General features: G+C 38.7%; 1 protein-coding gene across 1 annotated transcript in view; it reads right to left on the bottom strand.

The window, feature by feature from the left end:
• Positions 1 to 21,948, bottom strand: part of plcb4b (phospholipase C, beta 4b) — a 93,349-nt gene that overhangs the window by 47,924 nt on the left and 23,477 nt on the right. The window contains exon 3 of the mRNA XM_084737229.1: positions 19,937 to 20,003. The gene's annotated coding sequence lies outside the window, so the exon portion shown is untranslated. The remainder of the gene's footprint in view (positions 1 to 19,936; positions 20,004 to 21,948) is intronic.

Genomic DNA, 21,948 nt, shown 5'->3' with positions numbered 1-21,948 from the left:
CTCTGGATGAGAGGGTGGGTAGCAGATTGGCGCTTCTGGAGGAAAATGATACCAGAGTTGCTGTGATGCCGGCTACTGTACTGGCAGGAGAGGAGCTCAGTTTCAAACTTTTGGGATTAAAAAGAGGATTTATCTTCACTCCTGCTTCAACTTTCTGCAACAATAATGAAGAAATCATGGAGCTGCGGACCGGCCAGACGAGAGCTCAGCATATGTTTTTGAAACTTTTAAGATGAAAAAGTGGATTTATTTTTACTCCTGCCTCTCAGCCCCTCTGCAGCAACAATTCACGAAACTATTATGGATGTGCTGACCAAGCAGATAAGAGCTCAGTTTGTTTTTAAACCTTTTGGGATTAAAAAGTGGATTTAACTTCATGTTTGCTTGTAAACCTATGTGCAGCAGCACCATGGAGGAGCTGACCGCGCTGTTTACAGGTAAATGACAAACAATTACAGACGCTGTACTTTTGTACTGACATTTTTGGCTATCCGAGTCAAACCGTGTTGCATTTTCATGACTGCTTATATTGCGATGGGCTGCAGCTGACATGAATTGCGAGCCAGACTCGCCTCCAAGCCGGCTGCGGTTACATCTTGCTGACCGCAGCCCAATGGTGTTGAGCCTCCTTTCTGTCCCCCTCCAACAAGCAAGCGATCCTGAGCTCATGTGTGCAGGAGAGCAGAGAGAAAGACATTTTTGAAAGTCTCTTCATGTTCAGCTCTCAGTATTTATGTATATTCATACTGAATCTTTATATTTTTTAATGTAGTTTCTCTCCTTTGTCTGTGTTTTTACTGTCAGGTTCTATTACACGCAGTTGATGTCTGTCGGTCTGTGCTCGCTCACGATAGCCTCAGTAAACTGTTGCTTGCCCTCATGAGAGCGTGCTGCTTGTCTAGTGGGAGGGGCTGAGGACACAGAAAACAAAACCCAACTCAGATGACTCTCAAAAATCAACCGTTTTCAGGCTTTCTACCTACTGCAGCTTTAATGTAGTGTGAAATCTGATATTTCAGAAAATATAAGGGTTCACTAACTTTGTCAATTATTTCACTGAAATGCACTATAAATGTGTCCTTTGGTGTGACATTAAAAATAAAGAATGAAATGATACACAAATAACATGACAGAGATTTGTAATCACTGTTAGACACCTATTTTCATATAGTGTTATTTATTTCATATGACATTTTGAATAACATTTTTTCTCCTGATTTGTTGGAATTGTACAATGAGCAAGTCGAAATTTGCTGTCATCCCTCTGAAACTATTTGTCTGTTTCATTATACCAACTTTTGATGAGTGGTAATTATATGTCCCCTAACGCAATATTCAGCTGTTTTTAAAATATATTTTGATATTCAATACACAAAAAATGCTGCTTATAGAACAAAAAAATAAAAAAAAAATAAAAACAGTCTGCATTATGTTCTTCAAAAAAAAAAAAGGTTTCATATCAACGCATATTGGACAACATATACACCAATAATAGAGCGATGTAGCAGCAATAAGTCAACATCAGGTGATAATGTCAGACAACCAATATATATCGGTCTAGTTCTGAGTAAGGACTGCAACTAAACATAATTTTCATAGTCAATTAATAGTTGTTTGCCTTTAAAATGTCATAAAATGGTGAACAATGTTGATCAGTGTTTGCCAAAGCTTACAATGATGTCCTCAAATCTCTTGTTTTGGCTGCAACCCAAAGATAGTCAGTTTACTGTCTTATGAAGCTGGAATCTGAGAATTTTGACTTTTATTTTGATTAATTATCACAATAGTGGGTGATCAATTTAATGAGTAATTAATAATCTATTAATCAATAGATCACTGCAGCTCTATTCTATTGAAGTACTGATTCTGTTACTTTAAATATGGCCTCAACTAAGATGATAGCCAGAACACTGTAGTATGCCATTCTATGGATGAATTATATACATACACTGAATTATACACTGCTATGAATCATACCCTGATTCATAACAGCTGGAATGGGATTGACCAATCTAACAGCTGCACTGAAAAAAAGACTTGCTTTAATGCTTTACAAAAAGTATTCAAAGTATTTAAATTGCAGATAAACATCATTTCCCTGCAGTCTTCTTTTGTAGCCTCAAAAGCAGGAACAACATTTTCCACAGTGTCAGACTTTATCTGGAACAGCTGGTCAGAGTTACAGCATAAGATAAATGTTACATATATGAAGGTCTTTATCATGCAGCTTGACAGTGACTGCCCAGGTGCTTGTGGTTTGACCATGTATGGCTTGGCTCTAAAAAAAAATCCTGAAGTTACAATCTCAGCGTTGAGTTTAGGCTGCACCAAGATTTATTTACTTCATTGTGCCTTTGTTATCTTTCAGGATCAAAGTTATATAACCTGACAGCTGTATAACATGGCAGTTACATATTATACAACCTAACAAGAAGAGAAAAACAAAGGGGAATTAAAGGGAAACTTTTTTTTACAGTGCAGCAATGAACACAGTTGGCTAGATGTTTCTCCCCACTTGGTCTTTGTGTTTTGTTCCACTATACGTCTACTGGATGGTAGTCTGTACTTTGCAAATCAAAACATTAATTCATATGCACTACTTCATGATTGTGCCTGTTTTTCAGTCTATGTCTATTTATTTATTTTGTAAGTAGAAAAAAGATCACTTAGTAGTGTTCATTACCTGTGTTGACTAGGGATGCGCGTGATTAGTCGACTATACGATTAAACGTCCCCATCCACGCTAGTCGGCACCAGAAATACTAGTCGTTTAAAATATTTATCAATATTTCATTCATGCACAATGACAATTATCTGTTGCCTCTAAGACTTTATGCAGTCGGACAGATGAATGTAGACTGTGACAGAATAAGCTGACATAGTCACTCGACTGCAGAAACGTGCCCACATTAAGCACATACACAGACATGAACCTGCAAGCGGAGCTGCTGCTACTGACACTGCTAACGTTAGCCACACTGTGTGTCAGGCTGGCAGCTAATGATAGCTCTGCGTCCTTTACCCGCAGACACTGTAACCTTCTTCGGTCTGAAAAAGTGAAGCGTTTATTGAGTTGTTGTCATGTTTTGTACATTAATGTGTAAGGCTTGTATTGCATAGCACAAAGTAGCGTGCATTTCAGCGGCATTTAAAGTACGATTTGGTGATTGCTTCAAATGGCTCTTAATACACACGGTATTATTTTCAGATGGTGTTTAACATTATAATTTAATAAATTGTGCTAATTTTTAACTGCTTTCTGAGTGTTTTCCTAGTGTTATACTAGTCGACTAGTCTAAATTAAATTTTGCATTTAATCAACAGGGAAATTAGTCGCCAGGAACATCCCTAGTGTTGACTCGTGACCATTCAGAGAAAAGCTGACATGGAAATGAAAGGTCATTGTTTTCACCTCAGCTTTCAGAAATCTGCACTTTGTCCTGGGACAAAGATGTTGTCTTTTCTATCAGATAATAGTTCCTGGTTAACCAAAAGCCAGCTGGCTCCACTTGCTGTTTCCATGACATTAGTGAGCGGGTGAAGCCGGGTGAAAGGTATCATCTCTAATTGCTATCAGATTGTAAACCTACTTCAGTAATGAAGAGGATGTGTGGATTAGAAGAAAGGACATGGGGTTAAAGGCATTGTGCACACACACACACTCACACAGATATTTTCAGTTACTCTGGCTCATTAGACCTCTTTTCAAGTTCCATGTTGGTGGACCTTTGTAACTTAAAACAACATAAAAGGAGTAAACTGTCCCACCCAAGATGTCAATTTAATGCAGTGTGGACAACCACACGGTTCTGAGAAAAGATACAATCAACTGAAATAAGTTAAACAGCTATGTAAATCTGTGTGTGACAAGGTCAAGAACGAATTTCAATGCTTAAACTTGTAGTTGGCACTTAAACTAAGCTAAGCAATGACCTGTGGACAGGGTCAGCAGAAAAACTATTTTAGCCGCCTAAAAAAATCCATCTTCATCAATTTAGTGTATGCTACATTTATATGTTGCAGAATATGTAAGTTGCTTGTTCACCACTGCCTCAATCTAGTTGTTTGTGTTACTGTGTGACTTTGGTGAATGTGAACTTACCCTTTAAAACACAGAAGTCACACAATAACACAATGATCAAGGGAGCGGTAAACAAACAACTCCTGTGTTCTTTTTTTCTTTTCTCATTCATTCATTATCCATTACCACTTATCCTTGAAGACCTTGCTCCAGCCAACAACTTCCCAGCCTCCCAAGCCAGCTGGGAGATTCAAACTTAGAACCTTTTACTGTGAGGCAATCGTGCTAACCATTGCACTACCGTGCCACCCAATTCCAGTGTTCTGCACGGTACATTTTTTTCCTTTGAGGTGCAGTTGTATGAGATATTATTCATCGCCAGTGTATTCATAGTCAATGCAGAAGTCTTCTGCTCTGCAAGGTAAATTTTTGCCAAAGGAGGTGGCTTTGGAGAGAGTGATATTTAGCTCATATAAGGGTGGATTCCTGTTGGAAAGTCTGTCTGATGGGAAGGTAAACAATGAAAATATTCTAAATATAGTGTACACTTTATCTAATGTTGATGTATTTCGGTGGCCTTTTTTTGAGTAGCAAAAATACCTTACCCTGTTCACAGCAATACATTGTTTAGCTTCCTACATCAGCTGCTTCTTCAACTGGGGGAGTGCTGACCGCCCTCTACTGTAGGTAACACACAACTATGGAAGTACTACAAATAACCCCAGTTCCAGAAATCTGAACTGTCCTTTTAGGAGAGGAATCATCTCCTTGCTAAATTTTGAATTGAATTGAGGAAAATGTGACACCTTTAATGGTAATTACACAATTAAATTTAGCAATTAAGTTTAGCACTTTCACGCCTGGGGAAATTCAATTTTTACACTCTGTTGTTAGAGGTGTTAGAGAAATACTCACACATGCACATACACTGTAGACATGCATTAGCAATGTCAGAGTGACAGAGCTGCCACATAGTCTGCACTTGCTGTCAGCAGTGTGTGCCTTGCTCATGGGCACCTGGGGAGTTCCCACCTTCTCAGGCTCCTATTCCACATTTGTCCACACCAAAAATGGTCTTAGCCTACCTTGAATTAATCAAGTTCAATAGATGGGGCAGCTTCTGCCACGCTCGCTATTATACAAGTTTGACACCTGATTATAATGTTGCTTTTATAAGACATAGACATACATGAAAAAAGAGATTAGGCAAAGATTTGGAATTTTATATCTGTATATTGAAATTGTGACTTTAGAGCTCCCATGGACCACAGCTGCAACAGGTCTACATCAGTCAGCCTCACTGACAGCAACCTACAGTGACCACTACAAGAGTTCAGGTGATTTCTACAGGACACAACAACTGGGCTGAGACTAAACTGCAGGTGAAGTTTAAACCACAGCTTCTGAGGACAGAGCAATGCAGTTTAAGTGATCATGTGACTTACACGTTTACACCCATCTTAAACCTTAAACCACAGTCAAGTGACAGAGCATCAGCCCTCTGATGTTTATTATCAAAATTATTAATGAAACAAAAAATGAGAGAATTTAAGTTGAACAAAAAAGAACTTAAAACTGAAGGAAAAACCCTGCTGCTTCACAGCAAGCCTGCTATACCACCTAATAATAATAATAATAATAATACTAATACTACTACTACTACTACTACTACTAATAATAATAATAATAATCATCATCATCACCATTATTATTATTGTTATTGTTATTATTATTATTATTATTATTATTATTATTATTATTACTACTACATTTTTACTTGTTGAGGGGTATTTTTACACCAATATTATAGTATTCAGTTTGGATGGTATGGACAAAATCAAATGTTGACCAAATACATCAATATCAAGCTAAAGGCAAATAATAGAACAGCTAGAACAGTCTAGAACCTTACTATAATGCAACCTTTAAAATCTGAAAAAGACAACACTTAGGCCATATTACGATAGAACTATATATAAAATCTAAGAAGATATCTAGTCTCTTATTATAATATTGATATTATATCGATATATTGCCCAACCTTGATGTGTATGATATTACTTCCACTTCCCTCAGATTCAAAACACTTAGAGGAGTGTCAAGAGAGTTAAGTTTAAACACTGACTAAGCTTTGTCTACATGCTCTACACAAACAGAAACGTAGCATCAGATTTTTCAATGCTACTGTTCCACACCTACACTCCTGGGTTAGTTTTAGGAAAAAAAAAACATAAAAAAACCCCCCACAAAGTATATGTGTACAAGTCAAACATGCTGCAACATTACTGTCTGGCATGATAGTAGCATGGATTAAATTTTTTTTCCTCACTGGACTTATATAGTCTGTTTTGTTGTACATTTAGTACAATCACATTACTGTCTCCAGGCTGCATCCGGGTCTCTAATCTAAACTGTACATATTCTTAAGTGTCATCATGTTGTCTGTCTGTTTGTCTAGGATATTTGCCTTGTCGTGCAGGTACAAGAGTGAAGAGGTGCAGACACGCAACACATTACTCCCATCTTTCTAAATACAGAAGGCTTCAAACTACTGATCAATGATAATGGCATACGTCTAGGTAAAAGTGCTTTTGTTAATGAAGTATAAAAACACAGAAATGCAGCAGAAAATGCTAAAAGCATACTTCATCCCTGTATGCGCGCCTGCTAGACAGCACAGAAAATATAGAATCTTCCACTGTGGAGCCCTACACTGTCTCTTAATATGCCTCCTCTCCTTTAACAATACCATTATTCTTCCTCTCTCACTATTAGGGTCAGAGCAGCCCTTGAGGCTGAAGCCATCTTAGGACATGCACATCTACCAGCTCACCTCCACCAACTCTCTGCTACCCAAAACAAATCCACTGCCACTAAGAGCAATTTTCTTCATGCCCATCAGAGCTGTCATAAGGCCAAAGATGTGAAGCTTCATGTTTAGTATATCTGACAATCACCTTCTAAGGTAATTAACACAAAACAGCAGTCTGTCATCTTCTCTAAAGAATGGTGAAACCTAAACCAGTGCTCTAAATTAATCATTAAGTTTGAAATCCAAGTCCAGCATCACATTTTTGACTGGCATGTTAATTCTGCTGCTAGTTTCACAATGCATCATATTTCTCTGGAGATCACATTCAGATCCTGACAGATAACGCTGATCATTTCCCACAGACTACTTCTCTCTGCCAACCTGTCAGTCAATTCCACACAAAAAGGTTGTTTACCTCAGTGCACAGAGCAAAACACTAACATTGAAAGGGTTAGAGGTCAAATCCCAGTGGGGGAATTTATTCTAACAATACCTCTGTGGCACCTGTTACATCTCCAACAAATTGCATATGTATTGTACAATATGCTGCACACAATTGACATTACAAATCTAGTGGCAAAGGCTCATTAAAGTTGAACAGTCAAAGTGTTGGCAAGTCATTCATTCCTGTGTCTAATGATTTCGGACACTTTTTCATTTTTCAACAGGATAATCTGCATAATGACTGTGGAGAATGTTATGGGCTGTAATAAAAATATACTGTAAACTAGAAGAATACACTGAGTAGATTGGAGAGTTTGATTTAAGTTTTTTTTGTAAAGTATAGTACAAATTTTCTTATCTAAGTATGTCCAAAGTTTTTAATGAAGTTTTTGTACAGTATAGTCTCAGTTTTGTGCTTAGAATAGTGTGATGGTATTGTAACCAAGCATCCTGGGCTCACCTAACTGTATAAACTTAATAACGAAACAATAAGTAGGATGATAAGTTGAAACTTCTCATTGTTATTAATTCACAAAATTTGGGAATTTATTTTGAACATTTTTTTGTTATTTATGTAGAACATTACAGGCAGCAGATGGCTTTTAAACAATAGATATAGAAATCAAATGTTTTAACTCACAAAAACTGAAATTCCTAATAATTTACACTTGGTGTTGCCTATTCAAAGGTCAGAGCCAACATGTCCCAGTGGAAGAAGTGGCTATTCAAAAAGTTAACGTTTTGGCATAAAGCTGATTAGATAAATGAATTTAATTCCGACAAGTAATCAGTATCATGTTAAATTTTTCAGGTATATATATATAAAAAAAATAATAATAATAAAAAAAAAAAAAAGAATTGTCAGAATTAAGCAAGTTATAGTCAATTTTGTGGTGAATTCTGGATCTCTCATTTGTTAACTAGCAGGTTTTGAGTGCTCTAATACATGCAGACGCAAAGCAGAGATGATGGTGAAAACTAACAAAACGGGTATTTATTCATCTTGTACAGTGCCTAACTTAAGTGGATCATAACACATTGATATGGAATTAATCTGCAGCTGGTACACATGATGGAGTCAATGATCATTTTAAAAAATGTTTCACTTTGCTGTTGCATTTATTTTCATTTCCTTTAGGGATTAATAAGGTAGCATTTAAGTTTATATACGATAATTTAAGTTTACATGTGATAATAAATCAAAATGTGACCAAAACTGTGAGTGAACAAATAGTTTAGCTGTTTAAGATACTTAGGATGACATCAAATCATAATTTCCATAATAATTCTCTTGACATGTCTGAAATTCCTTCTTGAATCATTATTAAAACAATTATATTCATAATTCTGATGCATCACATCATATTACAATTAAAATTGCATCTTTAGAATTAAAAATTAAAAAGCACTTTGGCAGACAATTTGGAAAGAAAGCTATAACACACATGGCTGCTCCCGACTGCCCTTGTTTTTGGATGAGGAGAGAAAGAAGTACACAGGGAGAGGTTTGCAGAGACCATGAGATTAAGAGGGCAGTAAACCATCTATTATCTAAGGATTTTTCAACAATCTGCATGTAGTTTGTCTATGGATGTCATGCATAAAGCAGGAGATTAGGTGATACCTGACCAAACGGATGTGTGCAGAAACACGGATGTCTGTATGGTTATTTTACAGCAGCCTGGTGTATATGGTGTGGATGATTTAATAACCGTAACCACAGAGCTGGTTTCCTCTGTACTGCCTCACCTGCATGCAACATCTGTCTCATTACACCTTGACTCATTTGCACATCTGCTGCACGACACATCAATACAAAAGACAAAGCTCTTGAAAAATACCTGTCACATTGCTGCTGTGCTTGCACTAGTCCCTGCCGAGAAAACAGAGCCCCTAGAGTGTGCACATAGGGTACACACACCTGCAGGGTTACAGCACTGAGCAGAATCATCAGGGGGGAGGCTGGGATGAGAGCAAAGGGGAGGAAATGAGGAGAGGCCAGAGGGAGCACACTCCTGTTGGCAGCATGCTACATTGGGAGGTTCATGTTTTGTAGCCATGTTGCACTGTATTGCACTCTTTTATATATACACGTATATATGTGTGTATTGTGGCTGTGATATTGTGGCATGTTTCCAGTACTCACACTGAGAGGAACAGCAAGATGGAAAAAAAACAACACACCTCAGGTCAACTGGTCTAGTTAAACAGTCTATGTTATGACCTCCGGCAAGACAACCACCAACCAGGATACACAGGAAAAAAAAGGACAAACACATGCTGCACAACATCCTGGAAGAAAACTTCAACAGGTTGCCCTTCTCAGGTGACACTGATTCAAGCTCGTACACAGACTACAACAATGTGGTGGTGGCAGGTTTGTTCTATTGCATTACCAATTATTGAATTAGATTAAACTCTGCCCTATCAGATAAAATCCAGTCAGCAGAAGGGCTCATGTCTGCTGATACTTTGCTGCACAAAGATGCCACACATGCCGTGAGACACAGCACAATACCATAAAAATGCTACTGTTTGCACTGGATAAAAGTAATTAAATGAGAGCCCTTAGCAAGGAAAACAGTGTTTTTATAACATCAAGAAGACCTCTGTTCTCTGAGCAAACAGCACATATGGCAGTGAAATCAATGTTACAATCGCATGCACCTGTTTTTATGTTTCATTTAGTCATTAAACAGCAGGGTGGTGTAAGAGGGGACAGTACTCACTAAGCAAACGTACTTATCTTCACAAGGATGGAGATCCTGTGTGTGTGTGTGTGTGTGTGTGTGTGTGTGTGTGTGTGTGTGTGTGTGTGTGTGTGTGACCTGTAAGATTTCATTAGCTATCACACCTCCTCAGCTCAACTCAACTGAAGCCTAATCCAGTGTGCCAAGTCGTGGGCTACATGTTACTACACAAATCCTGGCATGCAGGGAACAATTTCTGAACAATTTGAAAGAGGAGAGCTGCGGGACTGAGGAAAGACTGAGTAGAAGAGTGAGTGGAAAAGCTGAATGGCGAGACCAACCACTAATCACTACTGAAATTCCCTTTTCGCTCGTTTCAATTGATCCACATTTGGGCTCCACTTTGCTCACTGACTGTTGAATGTCAACTGAGGTTTGTATGGCCCCTCCAGCAGTGTGTGACCTTGTGGTGTGTGTATCCTTGCATATGTCTATGTCTGTGTATGTGTCTCCATGTTTGTCTATGTCCACGCCTGTTTGTGTCAATGTGTTTGTTAACCCGTGGGTGTTTAAAGTTTGTTTTCTTTAGCCCACTTAGTGCTCTTAGCCCAAAGCATTACTAACAGCAATGTATACCACTATTTTTCAGAAGATAGTTTTAGCCCACAGGTTAGTTACTAATGTGGCTATTCCTGCAGACTGGTGTGATGTAGGACTGGGGTGCTGTAATACTGCAGGACAGTTGAGAGAAACTGTTTTAATGTTAAGCCTCATTTGAAGCTAATTAAATAATGTGAGTACTAAGTCAAATTCCAGTAACAGTGATACATTTTAAAGAGACATATAAACACTATCTGATGGAAGGATACACTTGCAACCACTGACTTAACCCATAATGTGTGCATATTTCATTCAAGTCCCTGCCTCTCTAAATGTTCATGTTGCTGTTTATTTTTATGTTTTTGTTGACTGTTGCTGTTTTGTGATGTGCTTCTGTCTTTCATGTACTGCAGAACAGGAACCTGCTGTAAACCAGTTTTAACTGGGTAAGGCCCGATTAATTGTAACTGATTTTTATTATGTTACTTTTAATCTTTTCCTGTATAATACGTAAATGAAATGAAATGGAATGAAACAGAATGCTCATGTTGCTTTTTGTGGAAGTTTAAATGCTGCAGCATGAGCTGCTTTAGCTTTGTTGTTATACGGAGCCCTGCCAGTTATACTCTGGTTCTTGCTAGCATGTGTGTCTGTGTGTTTTGCTGCTGCATGTAGATTTACTTGACAGACATGTACGGTGCCCAATTCAATTAATCTAGAGATTACATGCAGATTTTTTTTTACCCACATTGATCAATCGAACAGTACAGAAAATAGCTACCAAAATTTTCTTTGGTTGGCTATAGCCCTAGTTGGAAAAACATGACACTCAAAATAGAGAGATAACAAGAAGTTGGAAAAATAGGACCTGTGGCCTTCCTTTAACACTCTCCTACTTCAACAAAAACACGAGTAAACTACACACAAATTTATTACTAATGGCACTTATTATGTTTACTATAAATTAACCTAGGACCAGCTTCTTCACATTCAAGAAATCTGCCTGAGAGGTTTTTTTTTTTTTTTGGTCAAATGGCTCATCATTAAGACGAGAACTGTTGCAGCCCACTCATGTTTCCTTGAAAAACAACTACAGAAATATCCTTGAGCAAGGCACACAACTCGAGGTAAACAAGTGCTCCTGTGAAGCTGTTAATTGGCTAACTGTAGATTGTATCAGTTCATGCAGCAGCTCCCAGCTGCAAATGTGTCAAACTAAGAGTAAACCACAAGTGAGCACTGCGTAAATGAGCGCTGCAAATCTTATACAGTCTGCAACCTTACACAATGGATTATGGGGACATAAAGGATTAAATATTGTTCAGTGTCCACATAATTTAAAATGGATTCCAGTTCAGTCCAGAACTACAGAATGTACAACATTAATCAAGGTAGTTTCACCATCAGCCATAACTACTAATAACTACACTCTTCTGATCACAAATTAATGGCAAAATTGTTCCCTCTGTCCAGGATTCTTGGGGTGAGATAAAAAGTAATTGCCATTTAATAGAAATAAGAAAAGAAACTTTCTAATGTCAGTTGGCTGATTTATGCTTTTCTTGGGTTGTATGTACAAAAATCTGTAATCACCATCCATTTATTTCTCTGGGATTGTGGACAAGGAAGTATTATGTTGAAAGGAGGAATGTCTTTTTCCGAGCCAAATGACCCTCTTCTTTGCCTTTTATAGTTGAGTATCACCCTGCTCACTCATGCTCCTTGGTCCTGGGTTACATAATTAACTTTAGCATGGGATGGAAACTGGCTGTCTTTCAGTCACACACAGTGACTACAGTACCCACCTCTGGCCAGACGGAACATATGTCTACACATGCACAAATATCATACAGAACACGTGCATGGACATCAATTAGAACAAGACTTTCCCACATTCAAATACACCAGTGGGATCTCCCTCATGTCCAAACACAAGACCTTTATCAGGTCAGTTTCAAGGGTTCATCCCTACTGAACAGCAGATGAGGATGTAAATTTGTCCATAAAACACACAACCATACTGGGACACATACATCCACATACTCAAAAGAGTTCTATATATAGTCATCCACATCCACCATCTGCCAAATTGTGTTAAACAAAGAATTTAACACATGGCCTAATGGACAGAGCATCCACCTAATAAATTATGGCTCGAAGGCTTTGCCAAATGGTGGATATTAGTAGGTGTGTGTGTGTGTGTGTCAGAGAGACTCTACTGACCTGGGGGCCAATGACTCCCTCACTGAGGGAACACTGAAGCTGCTCAGAGGGAGTGAAAGCAAGGGAGGGAAACGGGTGGGAGAGGGGGTAAGGGCTGTCCTCGGGTTATCAACCATCTTAATCAGAGGTATTTAGAGCACTGCATGTTTGACTGTGCCCGAGCAAGCATGTGTGTTTGTGTGTCTGTTTAAAAAGGCACTTAGTCAGGGAGTTCCCTGAATGTAATGAGGTAGAGGGGCCAGGCTGACGCATTAGCACACTGGGACACAGCTCTCTAGTCGAAACCTCCCCTGTAATCTGTAAACAGACGGCATGTCTGTATCACAACTACTTTTATTTGTAAGAACAATGGGTGCACAAGGAATTTAAAGTTAATTGGGACAGACAAATTACAAGAGAGCAGAACAATACTTTAGGATTTGGGAAGAGAACAAACTGTATCAGCAATGCAGGAAAGACTTATATCACTTGGGGATTCCCTGTTATAACAATGTTTTCAGCAGCTTTGTATGGGGAACATGAGTCTAAAATACAAGTAGAAATCCTCGGTCTTTGCACAGTGATTAATCTGTGTAACTAAAGCCACCAAATGGAATATGGAAAAGACAATTTTTCATGAGGTGATGGTGAGGAGATGGTATCCGTGTCTGGTTAATAATAGAAACATCACACCGGAACACTGGTATTAGAGAGACTTCAAAGTCTATGCAGTTGATTTTAAACAGTGCGTGGACATAGCATGGGGTAGGGAATATTTTCAAAAAATAGCACAGAGAACGAATGATGTGGATGTGACTCTACAGTGAGCTTGTGAACAGCCTGTGTAATTGGCAGAACAATTTCTGTTGTGACAGACTGATGACTACAAACTGAATCTCAAGCACTCACTCAACTATCTTTTGCTTCAATTCTATTTTGGTCAAAGCTCTTGCTCAGACGGTAACATTGAAAATGTTTTTGCCTGAAGATGAGCATTAGGGTTTTGTTATTTGTAGGGATGGGAATCAAGAACTGGTTCCAGTTGAGAATTGGTTACAAATCGTCCAACCCATCAGAATCATATGCCTCCGAGCTTATCAATTCCTTTAAGTGATGACTGGCATGTTTTTCAGACAGTTGCACTTTGCAAAACAATCAGTGATCGACATCAATCATAGCCATGTGGCCCATGGAGAAGTAAAGCTCATTTTTCATTGGAAACAATGTCTTCAGGAAACACCACATCACATGTCATGGGAAAAGTGAACACAAATGTCACAGCTAAGGAGGGTGGTTTTGCAATTGTTTTTTTCTGTGTTGTTTTAACATAAAATTGCATTTGGACTACCAAAAATGCCCTTTGGCCATCAAGTTTAGGGACTTGGTAGCTGGTGGTTTGCTGATCAACAAATGGTCATGGCTAAAAGAAAGAAATGGTGCTAGAAGTGGCTTCATTTCACAAAGAAAGATGATAATGCTAGTTGTAGTGTCTGTAAAATTATTTTAAGTAAGCAGGAAAGCACAAAAATATACTTTCTACAAAATCTGGGCTTATATTCCAGCACTGCCATGTATTTGACACTCTTTGCATGAGTGCCTCTGCATCCCACCCAAGTCCATTACAAAGGGGAAATATCCTATGTGGCACTAATGTTTTAATTGGTATTAATGTTACTCTGTGTTTCTGCACTGTGTTCATACTCAGATATAATAAAAGGAGGGAAGACAAGTCAACAAGGGAATCAATAAAGAATTGTATAAGTAGAATTGATAATGGAATTGGAATCAATAAAATATAGCCAGTTCCCTCCCCTGGTTATTTGCACAAATGTTCTAAAATAGTTTATATTTGGACTGCATCATTATCTTACTGTGTTAACCCTGAACAGAATCAGTTAATACTGAAGACGCACTTTTGGCTATTTGAAATCCATATTATAATATTCTCAGAGGCATGTGAGGACATGGGCAGAATCTAACTCAAGACTTGGTCTAATCTTGGCATAAATGGAATAAATGGATTGATGTTTCACTTAGAGGTGATGAAGGTAGGTGCAGGGAAACCTGCAAAAGCCTGTTAATTTGGGCATGGAAGTTAGATAACTGGCCTTTGCAGAGTGATGCCTGCAGAGTGAAAATACCAAATTATCCCAAAATTACTATGTTACATCACAGACTCCGGGCTGCTCTGCACTGTGCAGCACTGTGCTGTGTGTGTGACGGTCTCATTTAGACCAGATTAGGAGGTCGAAGGTTTGGTTTGCCCAGCTACACATCAGGGGCCAGGTTTGCCCAAAGATGGTCAAAAATACTGAGGATACACACGCACACACAACATATTCTGCTTGACCTATGTGAAGTGCTTGAGGAGCCTCCGGATTTCATTTGAAAAGGATTCAGTTCTCCTCAGATAACCTCAATTCACTTAGAGTTATTGTTCGTGCAGACTACTGCAAAACGGCACCATAGGGTACCTGTGACAACACCTACAGGGGATTTAAAATGTTCCAAATTGATAAGATATAATACAAACTCAATTTTGGAAGAGCATTGTTGCAGCTAAAACAATAATCATGCAGCCTTCCACCTGTTCCCCTCACTGCAGTCATTCTCAGTAGGCGGCAGGAAGGAATGAGGGATAACCCAGAGAAGGAGAAATTTAGTAATAAATAGAAACTTGAGAGTTCGAGACAAGATGAACTGGACAGGAGGAGGAGGACAGGGGGAGGGAGTAGAGGTTGCTCAAAAATATGGGATTTCTCTCATTGCCCAAATAAGTACCTATTAAAAGAGAATTTGTGCCCTGCTGAGCTGCCGATAAGGCAGCCAGGAGAAAGGAGATGTGGAAATAGAACATGTCCATATAGAGAGGGGAGCTGTGGAGAGAGGGAGCAGCAAGGGGGCAGGGGTTAAATGCTTCCCCAGAATGTGTGCTTTCCACTGGCGTAAACCCAGTGAAAAGAGTCCCCTAGTCCCTACTGATTGACACAGCCTGAGGGTCTACAGTGAGCACGATTGAGCACAGGCATCTGAACTACTGCCAAAGAAATTACAGCTTTTAAATCGGTTCCACGTTCAAGTGCTGTGTTTACCAATGTTTGAAAGCACTGATGATGAGAGAGTGGAGATTTTTCATCAGGCTTCAGAACTTCAGTCCGCATTAATAATACCCAGACACTGAATTTTTGACTGCTACACTCTTAGAAAAAAAAGTGTGAACTAGAACTGTATAGCCACAACAGTACCAGGAGCACCCTTTTTGGCTCCTGGTCAAACCTTTCATAGGTTCCAACTGGTTCAAATTTCAGCGCCCATTTCCAAAAAATTAGCCCTGGTTCATGAACTGGTTCCATTCAAGATTCTTGGAACCTTGATGCTATCCAGCAAACCAGCCCACAGATCAATGATGTCATCAACAGACGGTGTTGCACAATGCATATCAAATGCAAATGCTCCAAACAGTCCAAAATTTGGTGCTTGAACCAGAATGGGGCTAGTTCCATGTTGGCAGAACCAAATGAAACCAACTCCAGCCACCAAATTAGTTCTGGTTCTTGAAGCAGTTCTGTTCAAGATCTTTGGAATGTCATTGTTTGTCTTGTGAACCAGGCCCATTTTCCATTTCAAATTTTGAGTGGAACCATTGTAATCAAGGATGTCATCAACAAAGGATGATGCATGAACAAACTGTGGAATATGACATGCCTACTTTGGTTCGCATGGAAAACGTGCAGTTTTTTGGTTCCAGCTGGGAACCAACTTTTCAGATTCCGAAAAGTTTAACAGTTTATTTTTGGTGGAAATCATCCGAATGCTTGAACCAGAACAGAGCCTGTTTCATGTTGGTGAAAAAGGCCTGTCAGAGGGTTCTACCAAGAACCTAACATAAAGGGTTATACCTATAACCATCTGTGAAAGGTTCCCCCCAGAATCTCTTATAAGAGGCTTTGCTGAGAACACTTTTATGCTGTAATGAATTTAACTAGAAACCTCTCATGGGGTTCTATCCTGACCTTTCATCCTTCTAAGGGTGCTAACAAGAACCAAACCAGGGTGTTCTACCAAGAACCCTTTTAAATTCCAAGTTTCATCCAGAATCCACCAGGAGGGTTCTACCAAGGACCTTTGTATATTTCAAGGGTTTGTGTAATACCCACCCAAGAGTTCTGCAAAGAACCCTTTTATATTAAAGGATTCATGTAGAACCCACCCAGGAGGATCTAAAAAAAAAAGTGTCTTTAACGGGTTCTATGAGGAATTATATTGATGAGAAGAGACAGATTTTAACAATTTATGTTACAGTTACCACTGTTTACATTGAGAAAATATCTTTTGACACCTGTGCTATCAACAATCCTTCAAGAACTTTTTCTTCAAAAAGGGTTCTTTGGATGAAATGGATTCCTAATGGAACCCTTAGTTTTACAAATAACCTTTGATGAACCCTTTCTTTAAAAAAAGTGTTCTTCAGAAACAATAGGTTCTTGGTAGAAACTCAGCCTCTCAGGAAGAACCCTTTAGGAACCATTATTTCTAAGAGTTTAGACTGACAGAGAAACAGAGACAAAGACAGAAAGAGGAAAACCTGTCTTGACAAACAACCCCACAGATGTTGCTCTCCTCTGACACCACTGGTCTCCATAGCAACCCTGCTGGCCAGTAATAGCCTCTAGCTCGTTTGGCTGCAGCGGCGTCATGAAGACGCGCACACACATTCACCACACACACACACAGGCACATTTCAGCCTCTGAATGGGATCCCAGTGTGTATTTATAGAGACAGAGGGACTCACTAGCCCACCCAGCCCAGCCACCCCCTCAGGCCTTACCAGGGAACACACATATCTAAACAGAGACCAACAACCCCCATCATTAAAAGCTCTGGGCACACACGTACACACACAGCCATAAAAACAGATCCACCAAGTCCCTCGATTCTAGTAAACAAGCCCTGTAATTGGTGATAACAGATAGCTGGGAATTATACATTAGAGCTGGCCTGTGTTGTTGCTTTCTCGGGTACGTGCAAAAAGCACAGGCTGAATTGCCTCCTCAATATTAAGATAAACCCTATTTTAACATGGAAAAAATAAGCCATTCTCTACATTTTGCAGGGCACCATCATGAATATGGAAGATACCTTCTTGTGACAAATGCTGCTATTGTGTTCCCATACTCAGACAGAACACAGTTTTCATTCAGAGCTGAACCTTGTTGTCAACAGGTGTCCTTGGCAAGAAGACCCACCTTATTAGAGTAATTATACGTGAAGACAGAGTTGATTATCCCCCGTCCCAAATGTGAGATAGACCAGTGTTCATTTCTTATACTTGTGAGACCTGCCTTAGTGGGTGTAAGTAGAGTACTCCTGAAAAGAATAGTTCAGATTATTTTAAATGGGGTTGTATGAGGTGCTTGTCGAACTAAGTAGATACCAATCACCATGCCCCCAGTTAGGAGAAGCAGCGAGAGGCACCAGCACAGAAGCCAAGCAATGAACTATTGTGGACAAAGTTGGCAACAATTGGTATTTTAGCCTCTTAAACTGATACTAATATTTTTTAGGTGGACCTTTTTTATTTTTATGCTATATTTGGACTATTTTCACTGCTTTACCTTGCCAACAGACAGCCTTTTCTAATGAAAACTGTTGTTAAATAAGCTAAATGGCACTCTCCAAACCAACCAAACTCCATAGGTGATATCAGCAATTTTACCTTGCAGAACACGGGAGTTGCTGGTCTCCTGCTGCCTTGATCTTTTAATCTGTTTATGTTATTGTGTGACTTTGGTGTTTTAAAAGGATAGTTTGGATTGATCAAAGTTGCACAGTAACAGAAATAAAGGCAGTAGTAGACTAGCAACAGCAGTGTTCTGCAAGGTAAAATGACTGATTTCACCTATAGAGTTTGGTTGGTTTGGTAAGAGTGACATTTGACTTATATAGCTATGGTTTCATCAGTTTTAACAGAAAAAGCCACCTGACAGCAAAGTAAGGCAGTGAAAAAACTCTAAATATAGGGTACTCTTAAAGTGATTTAGATTTTTTCAAAGTGGACCTTTTCTAAGTGGCTAAAATTCCTTTTGTTATTGATCCCATCTTTAACAGTTCATTGCTTGGCTTCCATGCTGATGCCTCTCTCTGCTTCTCCTACCTGGGAGTGTGCCGACCGGCTATTGTAGTTCACACACTGACTATGGTTGAGTACCTCCACATAAATGTACAACAAGATCCAGTGTATCCTTGCCTAGCATAAACAGAGGGTTTTATTGAAGTGTTAAGTGTATCTAGACATGTTCTTGTTTTATTTTTGTTTAATTAATTTTTTGCACTTTGTTACCAAGCAAAATAATATAATTTAAACTGGGGACAGTGTCTCTTGTTTGACAGTATTACATGGTTTGTCACAGAGGCTATGGCTATTTGTACCAAAATTTGATCTGTCAAACTGCGTAAAGTAGGATCCAAACCTATCTAGATTAGTTAATCAATTAATTGTTAATTATTAAATTAATCTATTAAATTAACTATTTTGATAATGGAGTCATTTTTAAGTGGAAAAATGTGAATATTTTCTGGGTTCTTTAGTCGTATATGACCTTGAACAGAATATATTTGGGTAGTGGACAAAACAAGACATTTGAGGATGTCACCTTGGTCTTTGGGAAAAAACTCATCAACATTTTTCACCATTTTCGTACTTTTTTTTGGACCAAACAACTAATCCATTAATCAAGACAATGACTGACAGATTAATCAATTAGAAAAATAATCATTAGTTACAGTTACAATTCAAGAAAATACAGTTTTTGTTTTTGCCAATAATAATGTTGGAATTCTAGGGCCTAATCTACTTTATCATTAATACATAAATTTCAGAAGTTTTATTTAATAAATTAAGAATTCATTTGACTTTAAGAATATTTTGATTTTGACTCTAATGACATCAAGTATTGTCTCATTGTACTGATCAGAGTTTTCCTGTTGTGTGCCACAAACACTGCTGATTTTGCCCAATGACTTTCCATGTACATTAACAAGAAATTATGCTCAATTTTGTGAAGGTGAGATCAATTTGCAGTTCAAACCAGGCAGTGAGCTGATGATTATGACTGAAAGCCTGTACTGTATATGTATATGTGGGAGGTGAATTTGAGTGTACTTACCAGGTGACAGACTGAGGGACAGAAAACTGAGGGGAGGGGAAACACTGGAGGACAGCACAGGACCACTCTAAAGAGAGATGAATAGAGAAAAAAGAGGGATGGGGAGTGAGGAAGAAAAAAAAAAAACAAGAAAAAAATAAATTAGTGAAGTGTAATTTGCAAATATCCAAATGTGCTGCTGACTCCATTATTCGGCTTCATCTTGTACACTTAGAGTAATATTATGAATCCTTGTGATGCCTTCAGGGGAGACACTGACACACAAACAAGCACTCACACGTACGACAACCACTGGGGTGTAATCACTTGCCCCCCCTTCATGCTCCTCATCTTATTTAGCTTGCGCAGAATTTTAATCATTCCTCTGGCTTCTGCTTAATAAACTTTTAATAGGAAGATGCTTCCCTTAAGAAAGGCTGCCTTCGTCAGAGAAAGTGGTGGAAATGAGCTGGCAAATTAGACAAACGACACCACCTCTGCATCTGCTCTGCTGTTGCTTTTGAGTGGTAGGTAAGTCACAGAGGATGAGAGAGTGTACTAAAAGCTTAAATGTTAATGTAAACTACAGATTGGGTCAAAGGGACAGACAAGAGAGACAGGGAGACAGAGCGAAACAGGAACAAAACTATAGATAGAAGGAGGATAATCCTCCACTTGGCAAGCCATCTCATATCCTTATGTCTGCGGCAAAGACATGACAAATTTCTCAACATTTCCTGTACTTAGCAGCGATGACTGCGGTTCGCCTTGTGTCTCTCCTCACCTCATCACCACAGCTCCATCTTGCTTTGCTAGTGCAGGACAGAAGTGTGGTGGTAATCGTTTCTTTATACAATGACTTAGCAAGACAAGCCAGAATAGATTTCAACAACCAACTGAGGAAAAGTTGCTGTGCTGCAGATCATATACATCTGAGACTGTCCTGTCTTATTAATGCTGATTTTTGTAAGATCAGTAAAGGAATGTATCCTGTGATTGGCCCCTGCTTTCCATTAGCAGAAGGCTTATCATACAATATGTGTTTTGGGCACGTTTTGAAGAGGATAAAACAAAAATGACTCATTAACTGATTAAAGCTGAGGTTGGTAACGTTGGAGAAAACAGCAAGAGTAAGCTAGATTTTTTAAGTATCCAACTGGTTCAATTCCAGCATGTGGCCCTTAGCTGCTTGTCAACTCCCCCACTGTAACCTCCTTTCCTGTCCTCACATCAGCTGTTTCATCAATTAAAGGTACATTGCCAAATTTATTACCAGTTGAAAATAGAAACAAAGACTAAAGTTAATTGTCATGTTCAATCTGTTCAAGGTGATTGTTTTGTTTTGTCTGTCCCAAACCCAAAGATATTCAGTTTAATATGATAAGCAACTGAATTGTTTAATTCTTTTGTAAGATGTACGCGGTTGGTTACTTGATTTACAAGCCCGATATGGCATTTTACTTGTTCCAGGTATTGCGGAGGCCTGCATTTGATTTATTGATTGCTTTTGAGGTTAACGGAGAATTAGGAGAATATCTTTTCAGACATGTCGGATGACGAACCATAATTTTTTAATTAATCAATTTAGCCACAAATGTAGCTTTTCAAATGTACAACAATGCAAGCTAAAGCAATTATCAAACATTTGCCATCCGGCCATTATAACAATTATCACAAGCTCTTTCCAAGCTCTATCACTTCTTGTATTCCCATTTCCTGAGTGATGTGTCTTTTCCAGTAAAACCATCTTTATCTGATCAACTGTATGAATCTCATGTACACCCATTAAAAAGTACTCAACACACAGCCCTTTTGCAACATGTGGACCAAAGCAGTACCAAGAATGTACCATGTTAAAAAATATGTTACTGAGGTGAAGTGCTGAAACGAATTATCAGAATTATCTACAACTATGGATGTATATTTTTTGGTTTCCTTGAACACAAAAATATTTTTCAGAAGTAAAAAACATATACAGTAGCAGTTATGAGGCTCTCTTTGAGGGCTTGAATAGATGGAGTGTGTAATCATCT

Source organism: Lutjanus erythropterus, chromosome 15, assembly GCF_056507025.1.
Source record: "Lutjanus erythropterus isolate fLutEry1 chromosome 15, fLutEry1.hap2, whole genome shotgun sequence".
In the NCBI taxonomy this organism is placed as follows: Eukaryota; Metazoa; Chordata; class Actinopteri; order Lutjaniformes; family Lutjanidae; genus Lutjanus; species Lutjanus erythropterus.
Note: the sequence above shows the minus strand (reverse complement) of the source record. Positions and strands in the feature narration are given on the sequence as shown.